The sequence below is a fragment of the Petaurus breviceps genome, unplaced genomic scaffold, assembly GCF_028583685.1.
Source record: "Petaurus breviceps papuanus isolate PSGF00001 unplaced genomic scaffold, PetGlider_PUasm1.0 187, whole genome shotgun sequence".
In the NCBI taxonomy this organism is placed as follows: domain Eukaryota; kingdom Metazoa; phylum Chordata; class Mammalia; order Diprotodontia; family Petauridae; genus Petaurus; species Petaurus breviceps.
The window spans coordinates 28,400,863-28,413,453 of record NW_027185799.1 but is presented as its reverse complement, the minus strand read 5'-3'; the positions used below and the strand labels follow the sequence as shown (position 1 = coordinate 28,413,453).

The window sequence follows — 12,591 nt, the reverse complement described above, 5'->3', positions numbered from 1 at the left end:
AGAGAGAGAGAGAGAGAGAGAGAGAGAGAGAGAGAGAGAGAGAGAGATTTGGGCATTCTCTGAAAAAGATTTTTGTAGTTCATTTGTCCAAAAAGGGTATTTGAGCATATATAAAATATGGAACTTGGAGAATGTGTAGAAATTTCTACAAAATTTCCTTTTCATTGATGTTTTATCTTCTCAATGGACACATCCCCCTACCTTACTCTTTTAAGATGAATGGCACAAAATAGAAATTCCCTCCTACTTTCCTCAATAAAACATTAGGATACATTTCATTATGTTTTATAAAGTGTTGATTTTAATGTCCCTTATTTAACTAGTAACCTATATTTTACTGTTAGTATTAGAAATAAGGATCAGTAAGGATAAACAGCCAAAATTTTAAATATTTATATTATTTCCTAAGAACATATAAGCAAAATATTACAAAATCTAATGGCATTGATGGAACACTATTTTGTATTTTTTCAGAATTTGGGTTTCCTCAAACCTGCTAAAATATTTGAGTTATTTCAAATTTGAAATTCAAAAAAAAGACAAGTTTATAGATAACTCTTATTACATGACATCGTAAGCTTTTGTAGGAACAAAATGAATACAATTAGGATAAGAAGGGAAACTTCAGAATGGAGATAAAAATCTTTGCATAATTATCTCTGATTAAAGTCAGATAATCAAGAAATATAGGGAAATAAAACAAGTACAACAAACTGAGAACCATTCCCTCATAGATGAGTGGTCAAAGAATATTAAAAGTTTTCAAATAGAATTTCAAAATATTTGCAACTGTAGGAAAGAATGTCTCAAATCCCTAAAAATAGAGAAATGTACTTCAAAAGGACCTTGAAATTTCACCTCAATTGGCATAGATGGGAAGGGGGAATAAGCATTTATAGAGTAGTGCCTACTATGTGTCAGGAACTGTGCTAAATGTTCTACAAACATCTCATTTGATCCTCATAAAAACCCTTCAAGGTAGGTCCTTTTATTATTCCCAGTTATAAGAATTGAAGAAACCGAGGCAAATAGAGGTAAAGTGACTTGCTCAGGGTCACACAGTGTATGTGTGTGTGTGTGTGTGTGCCTGGGGCTGAATTTGAACTCAGGTCTTCCTGACTCCTGGTCTAGTGCTCTATCCACTTCAGAATCAAACTACCTCAGACAGAAATAATCAATTTTGAAAGGGCTACAGGAAGAAAGGAACAATAATATATTGTTGGTTGAGCAATGAATTGGTACAATCATTCTGCAGATCAATTTGAAGTTATACTTTAAAAAAAAAGAAAGGGGGAAACTAAAATGTCCCTACTAGGTCAAAAACAGAAAGATCAAATATACAGTCAAATATTCCTAAAAGCGCATTGTGGTAGCAGAGAACCAAAAACAAAATAGATGCTCAGTGATTGTGGTATATAATGGAATTCAGGTGTCTTAAGAAACAATGAATTTGAAGAATTCAGAAATAAAGGAAGGCATTTGAACTGACACAGAGTGAAGTGAGCATATCCAAGAAAATAATACACGCGTGCAACGATGTAAATGGAAAAAACAATTAACACAAAACTGAACGTTTTCTAATGATACTGACCATATTTGGTTCAGAAGGGATGAGAAAATGTATCTCCTTCCCTTCTCGGCAGAGGTGGTGGATTATGGATATGGAATATTGCATAAACTATCAGACTTGGCTGCTGGGTTAGTTTTGTTGAATTGCCTCTTTTTGAGGGATGGGTGTGTGTGTGTGTATTTATTTTTTGTTTCAAGGATTGGTTCCTTGAATAGAGAAAGAGTGGGGGAGGGATATATTTTGACACAGTGGTGATATAAAAATGAAGGATGCTACTAAAAATTTCTTTAAATTACACATTTTTATTTCATGTGTTTTAATAGGTTTGTACTCTGTGGAATGGTGATCTTATTGATGAAGGCATTCTCTCTATTGGTGTAAAAACTATTCCAATGTATGTAATGCTTTATTGTTTTTAAAAATGTAAGAACCATTCTTAGCTCATTGGACCTAGAAAAACAATCAGTAGGCTGTATTTGACTTACAAATTGTAGTTTGCAGACCCCTGGTGTAGATAATAACTCACTTGTATCGTTTAATCTTACGTGATTCTTGTCCATGTTTGCCCATATGTCATCCTTAGAGAGACTCCCCAAAACGTTGGAGGCTTTCTAGGACAAGGATGCTTAATCTGGGGTCCATGAACTTTTTAAAAACATATTTCAATAACTGCATTTTAATATAATTGATTTCTTTTGTACATTAAAAAACCATATCATTTTGAGAAAGGGCCCATGACAAAACAAGATTAAGAATCTTTGTTCTAGTTTTTTTTTTTTAGATTTCACAGATAATTACTTCCACCCACTATTCATTTTGCCTTTGCTCTTGAGAAACCTACCACTTTCATTTTAAATGTTGTGGTGTTTACTCAGTGGGTAGAGCATGGGGCCTGGAGTCAGAAGGACATGAGTTTGAATTTGGTCTTAGACACTTACAACTATCTGTGTGACCTGGGCAAAGTCACTTCTGTTTGCCTCAGCTTCCTCAACTATAAAATGAGGTATATAATGCCTCTCAGAGTTGTGAAGATCAAATCAGACAAGATGCTTGCTAAACACTTAGCACAGTGCCTGACACATAGTAGTTGCTATATACACTGCTATCCTGTCTCTCTACCCTTTCTTTCCTTCCCCAATTCTTGGGGAGCAAGATGGGGTTTTTGACTAAGGAGCAGTTTGGGATGGCTAAGCCATCTAGTTTTTCAAAAGCAATTTGGGTTTCTCTTCCTTGTATTCAATTCTGGGTCCAGCTCGTTTTGTATTTGCAATGCCTATCCAGGATATACATTTAGGAGAGTTAATCAGGACCCTGATGAATCTGAGCATATCTCTTCCCCTACATGCGCAATGGTACCTTATTAAGAAGACAGCTGTCAACCCCTGATGGGTTTCCAGTCACTGGGGCTGCACCCTAAATGGTATTCTGGTTAGAACTCAGGATGACAGATGCATATCATAGGAACTGTCCATTTTACATTGTACTAAAGGAATGTAAGACGGCTCTAGCCCTTTTGCTGTTTTCACCTTTTTCCATTTTGAGAAGAAAGCTCAAAGTTCAAGAGAGTAGGAATGATGCATGCTCTGTCTCACATCTACCATGACACCCACAGTAACATGTTAATGGTTATCTGGAGGCAGAAGCAGGTAGCAGCTGCACTGTCTTGCCTAAGAAGTCTGAGAGAAGAGTTCCTGGGAATAAATTTTCCTAGCCAAAGAGATGGCAAGAGCTGAGGCACTGATGAATTTCTTACAAAAGCAAACATGTACCTGTCCACTCAGACCAATAGGTAAGCTCATGGACAATATGCATAAACCTCAACCCCCTATTCAAAGGAAAGAAGATTTCAGTCTTCTGGACAGCTTGATCCCAAAGTATAGCATTCTAATAAAGAAGAAAGTCTTTCTCAGTATCACAAATCTTAGGGATAGCTTTGTTGATGAATCCAAGTTCAAAAATTTTCAAGTTAAAAAGTTATGAGCTTTATTGGATCTTCAGGGGTTGGGGTGGGGGTGGGAAGGTAATTTCCTGACCTGAATTACCTTTTGGAGAAACATGAGGATTGCCCATGTTATGAAGAAACATGAGGTGTCCCATGTTGCTTGTATAACAGTGAAGGGGACTACTGACTTAGGGAAACAAACCGTATGGACTCTACCACTGTCACCCACAAATATGAAAGTGACTGATTGGGATAATCCAAGACCAATGAGAAGAGTTGCTGCTTGAACAACAACACCAAAATATAATTTTGGGCATGAATGTGTATGTAAGAGAGAAGTTTATGAATTATTTGAATACTTTCTATATCTTTTTATGGTCTCCTGTGAGTCCTTTACATGCCTATTCTCACTAGTCAGACAACCACCATATCTATATACCCATTCGTACTCTCTATCCTGAGCTCCAGACTTACATATCTAAAACTGTTATATTTAGAAATTTTCTGGGAATAAACTCCAAATAAGGACATAAAGAACCAATAAAAGAAAATGTTTTTTTTCAATTAGTGCTGGGGATAGTATTCATTCTGCATGAACTAAATCTTCAGGGGAATAAGGTGGGGTGTGGATGGGGAGGCATGGATAGGTCATGGGTTACATTTATAGTGATATGTTAAATCAATGGACAAGTCACCAAATGCATTGGGGGATGGGAGGAGGCAGCAAGGCATAGTGAAAAAAAAACGAGATTTGGAATCTGATGACTTACATGTTATGTCCTCCACTGACCATGGGCAAAGTAATTTTGCTTCTATTGGCCTTAGGTTCTTCATGTGTATAATGAGAGGGGTTGAAAAAGACCCTTAAGGTTCCTTCTAGCTCTAAATCTGTGTCGTATATAAAAATCTGGATATGCTTTACATTTGATCTTTTAAGTAATCACAGATCTTTCTGAGGAGTCTCTGTAATGTTGAAATTAATACAATAACATACACAAAGACACATCAGAGGACCTCACCATAAACTGAGGAATTTTCTTCATTTGGACTTTATGTAGGGCATCTGTCTGTGACTCTGAATGAGTGTGTATATCTCTGTTACATGTCTGGCTTGAAAATAATCTGAGGGTCATTGAACAAGATTATACCTATGCTTCATTTATCAAGGGTTCATAGGATAATTAATATGTAGATGAGAGATACTTTGTAGGAATAGTGCATTTAAGGGTACATTTTGCTGTTTTGAGTGTATCTCAAGGCTCTGTTTTCTCTTTTCTCTCTAGGTCCTCTTTTGTCTCTACACTTTTACTAATTAATATGTAGATGAGAGATGCTTTGTAGGAATAGTGCCTTTAAGGGTACATTTTGCTGTTTTAAGTGTATCTCAAGGCTCTGTTCTAGGCCTTCTTTTCTCTCTGCACTTTTACTTGGCGACCTTATTAGTTTCTAGGGGTTCAAATATTATTACTATGCAGACATTTCCCAGATTCTATATATCCAGGCTTAGTCTTTCTCCTGACCTCTAGTCCGGCATCACAAACTCAATATCCCATAGGCATCTCAAACTTAACATGTCCCAGAACAGAACACATTATCTTTCTCATTAAACCAACTGCTCTTCTGAACTTCTCCATTACTGTTGAAGGTACCACATCACCATCCTTCCATTCACCCAGGTTCACAACTTTAGTGTTGTCTTTGACTCCTCACTCACACACATCCTACATATCCTACATTCTCCACAACTCTTCTATGCACCCCCTTCTCTCTATTCACACAGTTAAGGTTCAAGTTCAGGTTGCTTCATTCCTCTCATCTAAACTACTGCAGAAACTTCCTTTTTGGTTTCCTTAAGTTTCTCCCCATGCCATTCCATTCACAAGTCAGCTGCAAAGTGATTTTCTTGAGTATGCTATCCCTTCTACTCAACAAATTCTGATGGTTCCCTATTGCCTAAAGGATCAACTAGAAATTCTTCCTCCTGTCATTTAATGATCTTTTCAGTGTGTCACTTTCCTATCTTTCCAGTTTTCTTCTTACACATTATTACACACATATATTACTCTATTCTACACATTTTATTGCTCTCATGACATTGTTCCCCATCTCCATCCCATGCTTTGCACTTACCATGCCCCAAATCTGTAACATTGTTCTCCTTCCTCACTGCCGCCTCAAATCCCCAGTTTTCTTTAAGATGTAGTTCAAACATCACCTCTACATAAAAGTTTTCCTGATTCTGAGTTGTAGGTCTTCCCTCTCAAAACTAACTTGTATTGATTTTGTATATATTCTGAATAGTTTTATTTATAATGCTGTCTTCCTCATTAGAATATAAATTCCTTGAATGCAAGAACTGTTTTATTTTTTACCTTGGCATCCCTTATGCTTAACATTGTGCCTGGTAATTAGGCAATTAATAAATATTGGTTGATTTATCAATTGATTTTTTAATAATCAATGAACAATAAAAAGCAGGATTTTATACTCCCTTAACATTTCAGTCATTTGCATGACTGTTAAGATATCGTCTATAAAGAATTGGCTTGAAAAACTGCCTATCACCTTCTCATACTTTGATCAAAGATACTCTTGATAAATATATACATGTTAATATATACACGCATATCTATATATGGAGATATATCTATAGATACATATATATTTAGATTATCATATTTTAGAAAAATGATAAACCAGGAATGTAGCTTGCCAGTTTATAATACTCCACCAATTATTTTTTGTTGGTAATTTTAGCTATGAATTTTTATTCTTTTGGTACCTTCATTTCCCTGAGACATCTTATAAAATAATCCCTCAAAACTTTTAATATTCTTCATTTCCAGTGTACAATTCCTAGACCTATACTTGGTATGGCTCAGTCATAATTCATTACTTTTTTCTGTAAGTTTAAGTTTCTTTGTATAACATATCAATGAACGAGATATTAGGGTACAAATCTGATGGTTCTATTGTCAATAATAATGAATATCAATAATTATAGTTACAGAGAAAAATAATTTCCATTTTCTATCCATTTCTTAATCTCTTGGCAGTCTCACCAAGAATATCATAGGGATAATGTGGCTCCGAGGTTTCTGTAGACTTATTTTACTTCTACTGCTTTTTGCTATTTTATGACATAATATTCCTCATTATCTTCTAGTTTGCTACTTTTAGTGTATGATGAATTAGTTTATATTCCAAAATGGTGTTACTTTAAGATGCCTCACCTCTCTGCTTGGCAAGAAGATCAAGTGTGAGCTGGCTAGGGTAGTTTCTGTACTGCTCCCCTCCCCCATTTGTTGCGATGACTACTTACATTGGTTAATTACATATAAGAAATACTGCTAATCTAGGTGAATATTTTTGTTTTTTTCCATTTCCCATTTTTAGGCAAAGGATCATTTGAATAAATCACTTTGCAGTTGTTTCAATGTTTATAGTGCTTTCTTCTCACTTTTTCTCCTTTCTTCCAAGTAGATTTTGATTTTCATCTTTTCTTTAACTGACTGCACATAAAATGCTGAATGTGATGATTCCCATTATCAGTAACCAGTTATTTTCTGTTCATTATGATATTGTCAGTTTTACTTACTGTAATGTGGCTTGGTTTTAGCAACATCTGACACTCTCTTCTGGAAGAAATTATTCAGAAAATAGATGAACTGGTTTTCTGAATAAACTATGAGTATTTGGCCTCTTTCTTTAGAGAGGCATCAAGGTGACTGGTATAGCGTGCTAGATTTGGGATAGTATAGATAGTAGATAGAATTGAAGACCTGAGTTCAAATCCTGCCTCAGATATTTGCTAGCTGTGTCATCTTGGACAAGAAACTTAACTTTTCTTGGTTTAAGTTCTTCATCTGTAAAATGAAGGGGTTGAATTTGATGGCTTCTTCAAGGCATTGATGGTCCTTTCCAATTCTAAATTTATAATCCTATGGTTAAATCTAAGCCATTGTTTCCATCAAAACATTTTCCCATCCTTTCCTATGTTTACCTTCACACTGAAATCAGAAAGTATCAGAACATATATTAATTTGGCTTGTAGAATCTTGTCAGGTTCTTGGGAACATAAGATTCAATTATCTTCAGTGTGTTCTTTTTTTATGATCATCAAGCTCAGTGCATGAGGTGATAAATAAGTATTCCACAAAATGATGTTTTCTGATGCTTCTGTGCACAATGAAATCAAGTTCCCTCAACTCTTTTTGTCTCTCCAAAGAAGGTCTATGAGCCATCCTTTCATTTAGTTGCAACTTACTTTGTCTTTTCATTTACTGTGAAAATAGCAATATTTAAATAGTTTAGTTGTTTCAATGATATGCTAATGTATTCATCATTGGTCAAAGATCTCTTATTAAAAATACCAATAGTTAAGTTAGTCTTTATAGACAGTCTAAAACTGCATAATTGTACTCCTTCTGATATTCTTTTAACTACTCTATCATCACTTTGAAACTACAGAAGGATGAGCAGGATCAAAAACTATTATTCCTATGAGTCCATTTCATAGGTTGTCACAGCCAAAAATTTACCACTGACTGGTCAACTTAGTGGTGGTGACTTTTGTTATCCTTAGGCTGGTTCTTGGAATTAAGTGTACAGATACATTATGTTACCAGGACCAAACCTGAAGTTTTTCAGGAGAATTTACCAAAGCTAATATTGTACTGGCATAACCCTTCAAGATTTAGGACCTCTGTGCCATCATGAGGCATAACCATGAGACTTTTACAATTATAAAAAAATGATTCAAAGGGAGATTTTAATGAAAAATCTGTACACAAAAATACTGTACACAAAAACACTAGACACAAAATCTCTGCAGTGTTCTTCATTCTCTCTTTCCCTTCCTTCCTAACAGGTAAATGAAGCATAAAAGCTTCTGAATCAAGAGTTTAAACTAACAAGACATGCCATCTGGAGCAAATACAGAAAATGCTCAGTAGTGAGTAAATTCACATGTAAAAACCCTCTATAACCTCAATGTGGGAGTGCGAACTTGAATAAGGAATGAATGAAGAACCTGGAAAAATTATACCTTCTCCATACAGAAGACAATGCGTGAAAATATTGACATGTTTTACATAAGATAAAATTTCAAAAGCTTCTCTAAAAACTCAGTATTTCATTTTTCCAAATTCAACTCTTTGAGTTCAATCTTCTTATCATTAAGGTATATATTTACATATATTTCTTAGTTAATAAAAATAAATGGGAAGGAAAGACTATCTTTTTTATTTTTTAGAAAGGACTTAGTATCTGTAACCCAAGAGAAAAGCAAGGAACAAAGGAATTCAGTAAATAGCATAATCATAATAAATATTTCTATCTGCTTGATTACTTTAGTTCTTGCTTTCTTAAGAATATCTTTTGCCAGAGTATATCAATGTCATTTATATGATTCCTTATTTGGAAAGTATTACTGGTAAAAACATTGTTATTAATGATAACAAATCATGGAACTGGCATTTAACATATAATTAAAAAACTAAGTGATAAGAAATATATGCACTTTATCTTCTTTGTGATATGAGTAAATTCTTCATTTCAAAAAGTGTGCTGCTTAAATCTTCTCTCTCATATAATTATTGATTCAGTGTCAAGGAATATTAGTAAATGAAATTATCCTTAAGATGGTTTGCATATTTCAAATTTAGTTAGTATTTATAAATATTTTAAAGTGATTAATATTAATTGATAATTACACATTGTACAAAAAATTCAGATACTGTTTAATTGCTTCCTTCCAACTAAAAATGGTGGTCATAATTGTAGAAAGTAGTATGTGAGTATATGTACATATAAAATCTTTACTTTGCTTAAATAATTTGGAAGTATTATAATTTGCATATAAAAGTAAAGTCTTCTTACATCCCCATCATGACAGAGAGGTCACTCTGGCTTCTTGAAAGCTATGCCAGTGAAACAAAAATTCTGGAAGGTCTGATATCAAACTGTCATACTATCTGCTAAGGACTAGTCTGCCAAGGACAAGTCTAGCTAAATTTGGATATATTCATAATCATAACACTACTCATTGGGTAATGAATGTTTTTAGTTACAGTAGTAAATGATGAAGAATATCTACTATGACATATAGAGGTGTAAGCAACACAGGAAGAGTGAGTACTATCTCCAAAGACAGTACAGATCATTAAAGATTGTATTCAAACCTTCCAACAAGAGCTACTTATAATTTTCTAGAGCAGTCTGGAGAAGTTGCATGATTAGCAGTGCAACATAGGGGCTCCCAATGCAAAAGAAAAGAAAAGAAAACAAAAATCTCTGTAAAAGATCTAGGCATAGAATCACCAAACTGCAGGAGGCTGAAGTCACCTGGTCTGGGGAACTAGGGGGGAGAAAAATACATAACACTTATGTGGGTCCAAGGAGAAAAAGAATAAGAGAAATAGAAGAAAAAGAATGACACAAAAAAGGTCAAGGGAGGAGTTCATTATAATAAACCCAGCTCTAATAGAGATAAATAAAAAAATGAGGCTCATAAGGAAAGAGGGGAAAATGAACAAGTATTTCAAAAAGTGCCATAATAAAATGAATATACTATACATTAAAAGAAAGGGAATGACAAATCCCTCCCCACCAAAAGAGAGAAAGACAATAAATTCTGTAGATTTCCTAGGTATAATAAAATAGCAAAATATTTCAGGATGGTTTAAAAGAAGAATAATACATTGAAAGAAGATGTACCAGGGAGGATAGGTCATAAATAAGAGACCTCAAAGAAGAAATAAATAAAATATAATAGAAAAAGCAACTTAAACACACAATAGCACATTTCTCCAAAAGATTAAAAGCTCTGGGGGAAAAAAGAGTATTATAGATTTGGAACCAAAAAAAATACATAAAAGGAGGAAAATTTGGCAGAAGTTAAGCAAAAAACAACTTTGAAAAAACAGATAAATACTATGTCAACTGAAAGGATTTCCCTTGAGAACAGGTTGTACAGAAATAATTTAAAACTATAAATTTCCAAAGAAACCCCCCCAAAAATTATGAATTAGAAAGCCTGAATATCATACTATAGGAAATAATGAAAGAAAATTGTTCAAAAGTTTTGAAAAAAAGAATACAAAGTACTGATTGATTGATAGAATCCACAGATCATTAACAGAGAAAAAGCCCGAGCTTGAAACTCCAATGCACATACTGATTGCATTTCAGAATTTCAATACCAATCAAATTTTGTGAGTATCCAAGAAAAAAACCTTTAGCTATGAAAGTCAATTTGAATAGTCCAAGGCTAATTCATATCTCCCTGAAATCACAGAAGATAATGATATTTCAGAAAACCAATGAAACTGAGATGCACCCCATAATAACTGATTGTGTAAAGCTGAGTCTAATCATCAATGAAAAATATGGACCTTCAACAAAATATATAGGCACATTTGAGTGATTTCTCCAAAATAACTTACATAAGCAAGAAAGACACTAAAACACTCTGAACTAGATAACCATAAAAAAGGTAAACTACAAATACCAAGAAAATGCCAAGTAATGTAATTGTTTATTTCATGTTTCTAGTATAAGGCAAGGCTACTGTTTAAAACTAATCAGAGGGACAAAGTGTTCACCTAAAAGAGGAAAGAAGAAAATCATTACAAAGAAATAGAAGAAAATGCAAACCTAATAAATGTTAGTGCATTAAACTCCTCAATAAAATGAAAGAAAATAGCAGATTGAATAAGAAAATAAACGTGCAAATTTTGCCACATGCAAGAAACATCTAAAAATAGGTACACAGGGGCGGCTAGGTGGCACAGTGAATAGAGCACCAGTCCTGGAGTCAGGAGGACCTGAGTTCAAATTTGACACCAGGCACTTAACACAAAACTAGCCATGTGACCTTGGGCAAGTCACTTAACCCCAATTGCCCTGCCTTTCCTCCTCCAAAAAGCCAAAAAAAAAAAAAAACCAAACAAACAAAAAATAAAAATAGGTACATACAAAATGAAAATGAGAGGCTGGAATAAAATTTGCTATGTGTCATGTGATCCTGAAAAAGTAGAAGTTGCAATCATTCTATCAAACACAGCAAAAATAATAATTGACAAGGTCAATACTAATAAACAGGGAAATAGGTTAAAGGCACAACTAAATAATACCATTGTTAAATGAATATGCTAAATTTCATAGCAGCTAAATTCAGTAAAGAAAAGCCAAGCAACTGAAAAAAGACATGTAAAGTCACACAATAAATGTAGAACACTCAACTCTTCCTTTCTGATAACTAGATGAGTCTAAAAGAACTCTAAACAAAAAAAGGAACTACAGAACTTAACAGACTTGGATAAGTTAGAATTTCATATGTGGGGGAATCCTGAGCTGTCATTTCATTATTGTAGTATGCTCCTCAGTGAAGAAATTCCTTTTGCTAAAACAGATCAGCAACTGTTCTGCAACTTAAGGTATTAGAAAATTACCTGGATCACAGAGAGTTTAAGTGGCTTGCCCAGGATCACAAAGCCAGTATGTGTCAGAAGTGGTACTTGAACCCAGGTCATCCTGACTCCAAGGCTGGCTTATATCAACTATGCCATGATGCCTTCTCAGTGGAGAAGTTAGATTTGAAAGACTTAGGGTGATTTCTGAATGGGAAGATGAAAGAATAGACATATTTCTCAACATCACAAGATACATTACAAAAATAGACCATGTGCTAAGAGTGTAGAGAAATTGTAAATAAATATAAAAGGCATAAATATTAAACATTGTGGACAATAATGCAATAAAGATTTACTAGTACAGAGAACAGAAACAAAAGATTTAAATGAAAACTAAATAATGATCTCCAGAATAAGGGGTGAATCAAGGACCAACATATAGAAACAATCAATATGTAAAGAGAATTATATCAATGAGAAAACAAAGCAAAATTATAGGGATTAAGCTAAAGTACATATCAGAGAAAAAATTATACCTATAACATATATTTAAAATATAAAAACATAAGATTAATTGACCATGGAATATTTTTTAAAATTAGCAAATTACCAAATTAACAAAGCCAAAAACCCCCCCAAGAACCACAAAAAACTTGAACATTAAA

At 34.0% G+C, this 12,591-nt stretch overlaps 2 protein-coding genes across 4 annotated transcripts in view; one reads left to right on the top strand and one right to left on the bottom strand.

Moving 5' to 3' along the window:
• LOC138163248 (large ribosomal subunit protein uL30-like) overlaps positions 1-8,637 on the top strand; it is a 110,927-nt gene extending 102,290 nt beyond the window's left edge. For both annotated transcript variants that reach the window (XR_011168853.1, XR_011168854.1), the window contains one exon: positions 8,383-8,637. The gene's annotated coding sequence lies outside the window, so the exon portion shown is untranslated. The remainder of the gene's footprint in view (positions 1-8,382) is intronic.
• RFX3 (regulatory factor X3) overlaps positions 1-12,138 on the bottom strand; it is a 219,661-nt gene extending 207,523 nt beyond the window's left edge. The window contains exon 1 of one of the 2 annotated variants that reach the window (XM_069090794.1): positions 11,966-12,138. The gene's annotated coding sequence lies outside the window, so the exon portion shown is untranslated. The remainder of the gene's footprint in view (positions 1-11,965) is intronic. The other variant, XM_069090793.1, reaches the window with a different exon arrangement.
• Between the last annotated feature and the right edge of the window lie 453 nt (positions 12,139-12,591).